The sequence below is a fragment of the Schistocerca americana genome, chromosome 1 (assembly GCF_021461395.2).
Source record: "Schistocerca americana isolate TAMUIC-IGC-003095 chromosome 1, iqSchAmer2.1, whole genome shotgun sequence".
NCBI lineage: Eukaryota > Metazoa > Arthropoda > Insecta > Orthoptera > Acrididae > Schistocerca > Schistocerca americana.
The window spans coordinates 443,142,214-443,154,308 of record NC_060119.1 but is presented as its reverse complement, the minus strand read 5'-3'; the positions used below and the strand labels follow the sequence as shown (position 1 = coordinate 443,154,308).

Genomic DNA, 12,095 nt, shown 5'->3' with positions numbered 1-12,095 from the left:
ACCGCAAGGGCAAGAAGAAAAAAATTGTTGCATAATTATTGAAAGCCAGTAGTACGTATAGAGAACTTTGCAGCAACGAAAACATTGCGAGGGAACTACATAAACAAAATGCTGATAACTGGAGCAGCAATTGCCAAACTTCTTCTAGACGAGATATATGCAAATATGAAGGACCACTACTGCAAGGGCAAGAAGTACGGAGTAACTGCTTGTGGAAACAAATTTAAGAACAATCTAAGATACCCGCTAAGATTGTCTCCTAAATCGCTCACATTGATCAAGAATTGCAGAGGACCTATAAGGCTACCTTGGGGAACCCTGGCATAAAGTTAAATTTTACTGGATGATTTCCAGCCAGTTACTACGAACTGCAACCTCCCTGGCAGGGAATCACGAATGCAACCGCACAACTGAAACGATACTCCACAGGCACTCAGTTTGATCTGAAGCCGCTTCTGAGGTACAGTGCGAAAAGCCTTTCGGAAATCTAGAAACATGAAACTAACTTGACGTCCCCTGTCGATGACATTCATTATTCGTGCGAATAAAGAGCCATCAGTGTGTTTCACAAGAACGATTTTTTCTGAGCCAGTGCTATACTTCATGTTCGTGTATACTATAATGTTGGAACACAATATATTTTCATCTGTGTAGGTAAACACGCTGCAGAGGATTCAGGCAGTTTTGGCTGTCAAAATTAGAAGAGCGTTCGGACTGTTTTGTCCAGCTTTAGCTGAAGAGCGAGCCTCGAGCGCCAGTGTGGGAAGGCTGGAGGCAGCCACGCCGCCGTGACGTCGGCCGCCAGCTCACTGCGTGGTGTCACGTGGTACCAGTCATGTCCGCGACGCCGCCGCCCGCCTCTCACGGCGAACCAGTTGGCGCTGCGAACGCATAGCGACGGTCGCGGCCGCAGCCGCTGCTACCGACAATTCCAGCTGATTTCCAGCCTCACTGTGCCGTACGCCCGTCGCTCCCAGCGGGACATCCAGTGCCGAAGCCGTTTGTGATCTCAGTCGAGAGAAAGTGTCAGTATGAGTGCTGTTGACTGAAAGCCGGGTATCGAAGAAGCTCCGCCGCCAGCGGAAAGGAACGGGAAGAGGGAAGGACGAGAACTGCAGGGAGCAGAGCCACTACCTACTTAGGTACGTTGCAGCACGGTGTTGCCATGTAGGACGGACTTGCCCTAGGCTGTGCGATGAACTGCAGTTTGTCCGGAGTACACTACCAGGTGAACTTCACGCTACAGTGCACTACGCTACTTATCTGAGACTCTTTGCTGGTATTCTACTGACTGTAAGTAGCAGCTGCCTTTCGAACTATCTGCGTATTAGCTGTTAATCTAGACAGGCATATAGTATTCCTCAATAGTGGCAGGCAGAGGTCAATGAGGAAGTGTTCTTCAGTCTTTCGTTGCTCAAGGCGAGCCAGATAACCAGTGTCACGAAAAAACCTTATTCACGGCCAATCAGTTGTTAGCTGATCTGTTGCCGTCAAAGGAACCGTTACATTTTAGAAAAGAAACAATAATTTCTACAAATGTGGAGGTAGCCTAGAAACAAAACTGTACAACGGTCTTAGTCCCGACATAAGCAGTAACTCGTGTAAAACATTTGGAGTTTCAGTACCCAGTCCTTGGGCACATGTCTACAGTATTTTCAAATTTGGTTTATTTTTGAATAATGCTAGAACCAAATATAGAAGACATATACCTGAAGAGGAAATATTAAACCCTGAAACTCACTGTTCGAATTTATTGCGTAAACTTTGGTTACAATATACAACTTTTGGTACTACCTTACAGGACTAATTTAAACCTAATCTCAAATGTATTTGTTTTCAAAGTAATATGGGCGTAGATTTCAGTTCTCGAACAGTGTGTAGAGATGCAGTTATTGGAGATATGTGTTTGTCAAATAAGTGCTACTACATAGTAGTCTCTAGCGGTGAAATAATTATGTCTATCTGTACAGCGATTATCTATGTGCTTATTGCTGAAAAGGCCACACTCAGTCGTACGGTTAGATCTCAGTATTTTGAAGTATAACTTCGTTCTGCATCATTTCTAAATTTGTTATTCAGTGGTACGTAGTTCTTATTTCGGAAAGTGACCTATTTATCAAGAAAAGAAAGTAGCTCGGATGTCGAAATTATAATTTTAATACCTGCGAAGAGGCTCTGCCAAGTTATTTGAACAACAGTCGTTTACTAATTCGACAAGAGGTTCTTAGATAAATGGTCAGGATGTAGCCGTAGAATCACTTGCAACACCTGTCTTGATCTACTGAGTTCGTCACATATTGACATATTTCGCAATACATCGAGTTGTTGTGCGTGTAGTTTATAAACAAGGAGCAAACCAAAATAACATTACTACTCAAGGCTCCGAAATATTTGTCTGTACTACTGAAAAATTAACTTTCAGTGCATCACCTTTCTTCGACAAAAATGCAACTTCTGTCCCCAAGTCGGTTTATTGATCAATTGTAATTCTTCTGAAAGAGACATGGTTTTGCAGTGTATAGTGCAGACTAAACCCACTGCACAATTTTAAGCTGAATTCATTTCTTACTCATTATTACGACTGCCTTACGACGAGTAAATTAGCAACAAAGTCTTTAGGTTATCATTGCTACAGCACACTGCAACAGGTGACCCTACAAATATTATCGTACTTGTTTACGCAGGAGATCAACAATTGGTTCCCATGTTTGCGCGGCGCGGGCGGAAGCTGAAGGTCACCTGCCTCTTTATGCTGCACATCGGGCACCCAGTTCCACATCATTGCATGCATGCAAATACAGTTCTGACGGTTGAAACTGTGCGTTTCATTAAGGCAGCGTGGATTATTTCGTAATATTCACAACGTTTACGTGTACACGTAAACATTTTGCAGTGTACTCATTATAACAAATCGTCCGAAGTGATGTTTATGCAAGGCTTTAGTAGTATTGTCGTCTGTTTGTTCACACAGAAGAAGGTGGTAGCTAATAGGTAAAATAATAGCCACATAAAAGGCTGGCTTGACCTCTGCAGTAAAATGGTAGAAAAATTAGGGCTTAAAATCGTGTAGAAAACGACGTCATTAGAAAAAGAAGTAAAGATTAGTGGTTAACGTTTCTTCGACGATGGATTTATTTGAGACTAAGCACAAGCTCGTACTGGGTAAGGATGGGTATGGATATCAGCCGTGTCATTTCTGAAGGTATCATTCTGGCATTTGCCTAAAGTATAGCTCAGAAAACTTACATCTGAATGAGTGATGGGGGAATTGAACGTATCTTCTCCCGAATGTGACACCAGTGTCATAATCACTCTGCCACCTTCGTCGGTCGAGGTCGTTAGGGACAGAGCACAACGGATTGGTGTGGGTGGCGCACGAAAAACGCCAGAAGACCTTGCAGTGGAATCTTCCAAGCACTCAACTTAATCGTTTTTAGGGAGCCCACTGAAAATATGAATCAGGATGGGTGGATGAGAATTTGAACCCCGTTTCTCTTGAATGCGGTTCCAGTACCAACCACTACGTCACCTTGCTCGTTACCTCTTTGTATGGTGAGGTAGTTAATGCACGCTTTCTTCAAAACAAGCAGTCAAATTACAGCTGTAGCCGAACAAGGCCTGAAAATGTGAAACTACTTCTTACATTCTACTACTGCGTTCATGATTAGACATCCTACGTAATGTGAAAGTGGCACTTTCTCATTTCGTCATCTCACTTTTCTTTATCGATAATCCTCGAATGTCACTCATATAGGTCAACTGTTTTTTGTGTATGACAATATGAATTGTATTAAACATATGGAATTAGCATGATAACACTTTCTATATGATATATTACGATAAATATAACGACTAAGCTTTTTTGTCATAGTATGCAACAGGTGTAACAGTAGAAGTGGAAAATAATGACACGAGAGATAGCAAAAATCTAATCGTGGATGTAGTAAGTTATAATTTCGAATTTACAACGTGAAATAATTGCAGTGTTTTTAAGTCTTACCGAAGTAAATTACTTCAAGAAAATCGCTGATTACTTTATAACAGAAAAAAATCCTGGTTAACTTGGAATTAAGACGTCTGAGAAAGAAAATTTTTTATGGTTGGTGAAGTTGTTACTGTAACGTTCTACAAGCTTTGCTGTATGCCCCATCTTAGGGTGTAGTAAGGATTACGTAACGAACAGTGGTTTGTTAAGGATATTGTCATTTGCCATGTGCATTTCACCGCAAGGTGGATTAGAAGGCATGTAAGTACTGTGATAGATTCGATCATGCGGCCTCCATCTGTTTAGCTTACATTTGCGGTCGACCTCGAGAGTCAATGGAGGTCGCTCCAGACGACAACGCGAATAAACGCACGCCAGCTTGCTGGCCACAGCGGAAGCAAGCCTGCGCGCCATTTTAGAACGTGCGAACTGCGTTACGCAACTCTTTGTTGGGTCCCGACTGCATTCGGAACTGATTCCTACCGACGCCATTTCTGTGTAGCAACTCTGCCATTTTGCGTCTTATTCTATGACTTCCACTTATAGTGCCCACCAAAACATTCATTCGGCGTGATATTAAATTATGCGCAATCCGTTAGACGCGATTAGATCGGTGATAACTACAAGCGAAATGCGTTGGTTCAAACCTTCAGTACGTTTATTCTGTTAATCAGTATACCATGTATCGCCGACACTAATAGAAATCATTCCGCTGCCTAATACCAGCGACGAATAAAGCAAAGAGAAAGTAATCTTACGCGCATCTTCAAACATGTCCAGATTGTTGTTACAAATTGTCAAATATACATTTCCATTCACTTATGAAAATTAGATAATACAGTCGTTGAGGGCTATTTTAAGGTTTGCTGCAATAAAAATTATAATGCTGGAGTATCTTCGAGTCTAGACGACAGATTTAATAATCTTGACCTGTCAGTTACCGAATTTACTAAGATTACAGTCTGACTTTGTGTCAGAGGTAAAATGTGGTACGTGGCAATCAATTTCATAGATATTGTCGCCTGTTGATACCACCGAACAAAAATGAAGAGGAAATTGTACTTTTTGTAAGACCTGACATCGTGGGGTGACACAGATCGCCGAATAAAACCATGAGAAAATATCACACATCACAAGTGTTTTATGATGGTTTTGAACAGTGATTAGCCATACTACCTTACGAACCGACAGCGGCTTGACCACAAGCCCAGGGAGCAGGACCTGCGAAGAGGAAACGAATCTCTATATGCGAGACAATCTGTTGGAGAGCAGTGTTAACACTGCACAGACACTAACACGGAGCAAAAACAATGTGACCAGCATAATCGAATAAGTAAGCAGACGGAAAACAGAGCATGACACGAGGCAAAAGCCACGTCCGAGGTAATTGATGTCTAAGAACTTCTGGACTAAGCCTATTTCCACCAGCAGGTAAACACCTGGATCAGTGGCTCTGCCCATGCAACGCCTCACTCCCTCCCTCCATGGCAGCATTCTGCACTGTTCCACTGTGATATCCATGCCAGCTCGTATGCATCCATGTCGTTACCCGCTGGTAGGGAAACTAAATACCTTCCCCCTGAAAAGGCCACGTAAGACCAAAAAGATTAGGTTTGTTATGCGACCTCTGGCGCAAAATCTGAGAGGGCTTGAGATTACCCAGTAGATGATCGAACATCGAGGGAGACAAGGCCGATGCAACTGGCTCCGCTGGAGGAGTAGAAGATTGCAGAGGCTGGGGTAGCACTTGTTCTGCTGGCATTGGCGGGGATGAGGTCTCGTGTAGTGGTGAGTGGGGAAATGATGGATCCAGTTTGAATTACATTGGCTGCACAGTGGTTGTTTTGGGAGCTATCGTTGCCTGTGCCGTATTCTGTGGAAAGATAAGACGGCAGACGGCGCGGTGGGAACGGCAGCAGGTGAGCACACTGCAGCAGTTGGGAACCTCTCACTGGAACAATGCTGTGACGAGCCCCATCACGCAGCTGGCTTGGAGAGAGCAGCGCCGAAGAGCCAGCATGTCGCATACGCAAATGACTGGAACAATAGGTCAGCTGTCTCCAGCCAACATCTACTGCAAACGAACGCCGACCTTTTTGGCTCGCTGTGACATCCGTCAGCCACCCTGCCGAAAGACCATTCCGAATGGCAGCCCTGTTAGAAAAACCCAGCGGACCATGATAGTCCAGGACGTTCGACTTGGGGTGCGATGGATCTCAAACACTCCTTTCGTGGCACTCATCGCAAACATTCCTCTGGACTGCACGTGTTAACCAACATTGCCCAGTATGTGGCAAGGAAACTAGACAGCACACCATCGCGTGACAAGGTAGACATGGACATTTTTTATTTCGGTTTAACTGTTTGCATGAATCTCTCAACCTCTGAGTTGGATTCAGGCTACACCAGGGTTTAGTCAGATGCTGGACACCATTACGAATGAAAAAAAAATCGGTTTATAGAGGCATTGGTGCAGGGAGTGCCGTCAACAGCAAAACTGGTTGACAGCAAGTGAACAGCTCCACTCACATTATGGGGGACAATTTGGCCACATACTGGAAATTTGACAATGCATGAACCACCACCACTCACATACTTCTCAAAAAAAGGGCCCACAAAGTCGATGTATACCATGACTAGTAGGTGCTCTGGACTTGGACGAGGGGACAACACTGATGCAACGGTGCAGCTTGGTTCTGTGCACAGGTTGCACAAGCCCGCAGAAGATGTTGAATATTGCAATCACTCGCCGGCTGGCTAGTACACTTGACGCTGGAACAAAGCCTTCAGCAACTGTAGTATATGAGGATGCAATTCTGAAGAGATGGCTACTCGACAGTTTTGTTCTGCCGTGGCTAGCATGATCCCTGGACACCGTTGAACCCCAAAGCACAACAGACATGCACCACACCACTTGGGCCGTCCCATCGTCATTGCCATTTTTGTATTTGCACAACCACAACAGTGCCATGATACCATCACTGTCAACACAAAATGTTACCGTACTAGCTGTCATAGGCTTGGCTACAATCCTGGGGAGCTGAACCCGGGAAGAGAGAAAAACTAGAATGCAAGTCAATCTACGGGGGAGCATAGTGTCGAAACACCGCATAGAGACGAGCATGAAGCAAACGCAATGCGATCATTGTGGGCAAGTGAGTGATTAAGCGCACAAAAACAGAGCACGATGTGAGGCGAAGGCCAGAGGACACATAGTTTGTCTGCAAAAGAACTGGGCGAGGCCTATTGCCGCAGGCAAGTAGACAACTGTGTCAGTGGCTCTCCCCACACAACGCCTCACACATGCACGACAGCGATCTGCACTGTTTTACTGTGATATCCACGCCAGCTCATCTGCATCCATCTTGATACTAAAGTATGGGGGTGCTAATGTACCTCTGTAGAGGAATTGTTAAGAGAAATCAAACTGATGCTGCTAATGACAACCACACTACTAAATAAACGATATTTTCTTACCCATCTCTCTTTTGTACCCAAGTTTGCTGATGTGCGGATGTATGGTGGAGATAACACAAATTTGAATCCTGCCGACAAAAGAAAGTTTCAGTGCCCGCACTGAGGCAGTAAGAGGAGGACAGATAGCTGATTAATCTCTGTACAATATCTCATGAAGTGGCAGCACGTGACACTTTTTATGATGATCTGTCAGCTGAATGGGAACTTAAAGCTCTGAGGTCACTTTTATTCGGATGGGATTTTTTAATCATGTCAACAACTTATTACAGATATAAACTCGAATATACAGAAAAGTCCGGATATTTTAAACAGTGATTTAGTATTGTTTTACATTGTCTAAATTGGTACACTACTTATAGCTAAGGAATCGTGACATACAAACTATAGACAAAATAGAGTATAAAAGGAACTCAGCAGTCTTTGGGAACAAACACCTGGAGATTAGTGTGTTCGTACATCTACGACTAATACACCATATTTCATATATACCTCTCGTATAAAACAAAAAAGGCTTTGTATATTTTAGGATATTTATGACACAATAAATCAAGAGCTCTTGTTGAAAGGGGTACGTCAGTTTTACAAGGTTTTGTAGTAAACGGTTTTTATGTGCTTTGAAAAAGCCACTGGCAAGCAGCAAGTGGTGTCTTTCTTCTGACAGTCATAGTAAAGATTAGGCTAATGCGTATCCTTTCCAAGAGGGAAGGAGTTGAGTCGTGGTTTGTGTGCATACGTACCAAGTTCATTATCCGCTTCTCTCCCACCTGAAATTTTCGAAACCAGGGGGAAGTTGGATTGCAGCATGTTATTGATTTTGACGGCGGCATGTTATTGATCTTGACGGCAGATGGAAAGATGCCAATTCTCTGCCCATTCTCCCGCGGCCAGTTGCCTTATTCATAACTTGAAATCGAACGATAGTAGAATGACGTTCATTACGTGGCCAGAGACATTTGCCTCCTTCGCTGATTAATTGGCCTTGTCATTGTAAACCAATCCTACATAAACTGGGGCCCATGGAAACGAGAGTCCCATATTTCTCGTATAATTTCCAGTATTTGAATACATATTTTATTACTTCACATTGGGTTTTCAGTAGATTGCAATTCAAATTTTCAGTGTAATTCCCACAGTATCAGCAGATTCTGGAGCCGCGCTTAATCTGAGGACAGCTCAAATGGCTATCGCTTCCGCAGTAAAAACCGAAAAGTGTGTTTTATGTAAGATTTATGTAAGCATTAAAACTTGAACTGAACTGTCGAATCCCATGTAGGTGTTGTTCCAACAAGAATGGGATAAGTGCGACTCACTCTCACTGTCAACAACACATGCATAACGCTACACTTAACACACAGTCGTAATAGTTAACTGTTACCATTCAGGCACACGTCTGCCACATCGGATGGGCAATTCACCGAAATTGTTCTTGGTATGAAGGCATACTCAATGACCTATACGTAAAATAAACAAGCAAGCATTTTACGAAGGTTTCGTGGTCTTAGGAAGGACTGTAATTGAATTAATGAGACACCTCATATGTTTGTTATTATATAAATTGATGGTGGAGGGGGATAAAGGAAAGGAAAGAGAAGGCCTGGAGCGGAAGTGGCCTTTACCATCTACTTATGCAGCATCACTCGAATTTATTACTGATTTGTAAAAGAAGAATATAATAACACCACGCTTTGTAACTATGGTCCAAGGTCGAAAGTATAAGTACAGCAAAGAAGAGATGACTCAAAGAGCTCGAAGATTTGTTGCTAAAGTTGTTGTGCATAACACGACAGAAAACATCCAAATGGGCTCTGTACAGAACTGTGATCAGAGTCAGCTCAGGTATGAGTTTTCTTCTGAATGAATGTTATCCATTAAAGGGGAGAGAAACACTGTTTCAGCGTTGTAATCATTTGATGGTGCAGCATACATCTACAAAATCGATGTTGCTGTAACAGTGGATGGACGACTGACAGGCAAACTCTATATATACTTCAGAGAACTAAATTAACAATCAGGACATCTTGTGGCAAAACAAACAGAAAGACAGTGCCCTACAAATGTCTTCGTAGATGCAAGTTTAAGCAGGAAGATGATGAAAGAACATCTGAAGAATTTTTTTCTGTCAGTTTTCAGTCGACATTTGGTGACAAAGTCACTAGTACTTTGTGACTACTGCCCTGTACATAACGATGAAGAAGTACTATGGGAAGTCTGAAGGGAAAAACGTAGTTTTACAAATTATTCCGCCTAAAACTAAAAAATATGCGCAACCACTGGTCCTATATGATATCAGCTGCATCAGGACTTTACACGAAAGCAGTGGAAATGAGTGAAAATGTTTGTTGGGTTGGGACTCGAACACGGTCTCCTGCTTACTAGGCAGTTGTGTTAACCACTGAGCCACCTGGACAGAGTCTCCATAAATGGGCAGTCAGACTCGGCACGCTCCCTGGCCGGCTCTCACTTCCACCTTGCCCACTTATCCGCAGTCCCCGTTAATGTCATCCATGCTCGTTAATTTTGGACTCCCACCGGACGGCGATTGTAAATGTCCATCTGCACTGCAAATTGTGGATTCATATTCCATTGGGACGAATCAGTTATACGCAAAAGAACAGACACCACACATTCATACAAATGTTTGTTATTGTCTGTAATGATGCTTCTATCAAGGTACACAGCTAATTTGTATTTATTTACGTGCGTGGCAGGACCATTTACATAGTGAGGGTAAGGAATAAACTTCTCTGTTATCCTATAAAGCAGCACAGTGTAGTCCAATATTGTCTTACTGAAATGCATATACATAACCAACTCTACCTCTAGCATCCAATACTCACTTTTGCTCTTAGGGCAGCAGCGGCACATTGTGGCATGGAATCAATGAACTACCTAAAGCATTGCAGGGAAGGGAACAGCCAGAGTGGAAGGGAGGAGAGGGTGATCCTGTTCCATGACCAATCAAATGCTGCCCAAAAAACATTATGCGAATTTGTTGATTCGTGGCTCCAAGGCTCATACTTCTCTTAAGTGGTGTTCCGAATGTGCTCAGTATAACTCAAGCATAGTGATCTGTAAACAAACTATTCTTAGAATTTTCTTCAAATCTGTCTGACAGTTTTGAAGCAAAGGGATAGTGTACTGTATTTTTGAAGGTACGCATCATCTTTGGGATGCTATACTGCACGAACGGGTGCACACGTTTGGACCGTACGTTCGTTCTGTGTCGTTTATGGATGACACAGAGGGTGACAGAGGCCTCATTTCATCCGATGTGAGCATCACTCACACAAGAAGAATTCCATCACTAATCTGAAGATGCCTTTATAGCAAGGGGAATGCATAATCTTTAGTGACTTTAAGACATACACCAGTCGATCAAAAGTATGCGGACATCCCCTCTGTGGCGCGGAATTGACCACTAAATCTCACGAGAAGCTGACCTGCCAGTATAAAAGGAGACGCGGAATATTGTGTTGTCTGGCAGAGAAGCAGTAACAGCATAATGAGTCGGTCAAAAAAGCTAAATGACTTCAAACGTGGACTAGTTATTTATGTCACCTGAGAAGCAAATCCATCAGAGCCATTTAAACCCTTTTAAAACTGCCGAAGTCGACTGTTGGTGATGTGACTGAGAAATGGAAACGCGAAGGAACAGCCGCAGATAAACAAATACCAGGCGGACCTCACGTAATAAAGGACAGTAACTGTTCAGCATTGCGGAACAAAGCTATAAAAATCGCGAAACATCAGCGGAAGGAATCACTCGTGCGTTCCAGAGCGCTGCAAGCAATCTAGTTAGCACTACGACTGTATGTAGCCTGCCCAGATTTCCGGCCTGAACACAGTGGATCATACGTTACTGGCCATTAAATTTGCTACACCAAGAAGAAATGCAGATGATAAACGGGTATTCATTGGACAAATATATTATACTAGAACTGACATGTGATTACATTTTCACGCAACTTGGATGCATAGATCCCGAGAAATCAGTACCCAGAATAGCCACCTCTGACCGTAATAACGGCCTTGATACGCCTAGGCATTGAGTCGAACAGAGCTTGAATGGCGTGTGCAGGCACAGCTGCCCATCCAGCTTCAACACGATACCACAGTTCATCAAGAGTACTGACTGGCATATTGTGACGAGCCAGTTGCTCGGTCACCATTGACTAGACATTTTCAATTGGTGAGAGATCTGGAGAATGTGCTGGCCAGGGCAGCAGTCGAACATTTTCTGTATCCACAAAGGCCCGTACACTACCTGCAACATGCGGTCGTGCATTATCCTGCTGAAATGTAATGTTTCGCAGGGATCGAATGAAGGGTAGAGCCACGGGTCGTAACACATCTGAAATGTAACGTCCACTGTTCAAAGTGCCGTCAATGCGAACAAGAGGTGACCGAGACGTGTAACCAATGGCACCACATACCACCACGCTGGGTGATACGCCAGTATGGCGATGACGAATACACGCTTCCAATGTGCGTTCACCGCAATGTCGCCAAACACGGATGCGACCATCATGATGCTGTAAACAGAACCTGGATTCATCCGAAAAAATGTCGTTTCGCCATTCGTGCACACAGGTTTGTCGTTGAGTACATATCGCAGGCGCTCCTGTCTGTGATG

General features: G+C 43.5%; 1 protein-coding gene across 1 annotated transcript in view; it reads left to right on the top strand.

Moving 5' to 3' along the window:
• Positions 1–853: 853 nt before the first annotated feature.
• Positions 854–12,095, top strand: part of LOC124560007 (leucine-rich repeat-containing protein 15-like) — a 59,454-nt gene continuing 48,212 nt past the window's right edge. The window contains exon 1 of the mRNA XM_047130916.1: positions 854–1,142. The gene's annotated coding sequence lies outside the window, so the exon portion shown is untranslated. The remainder of the gene's footprint in view (positions 1,143–12,095) is intronic.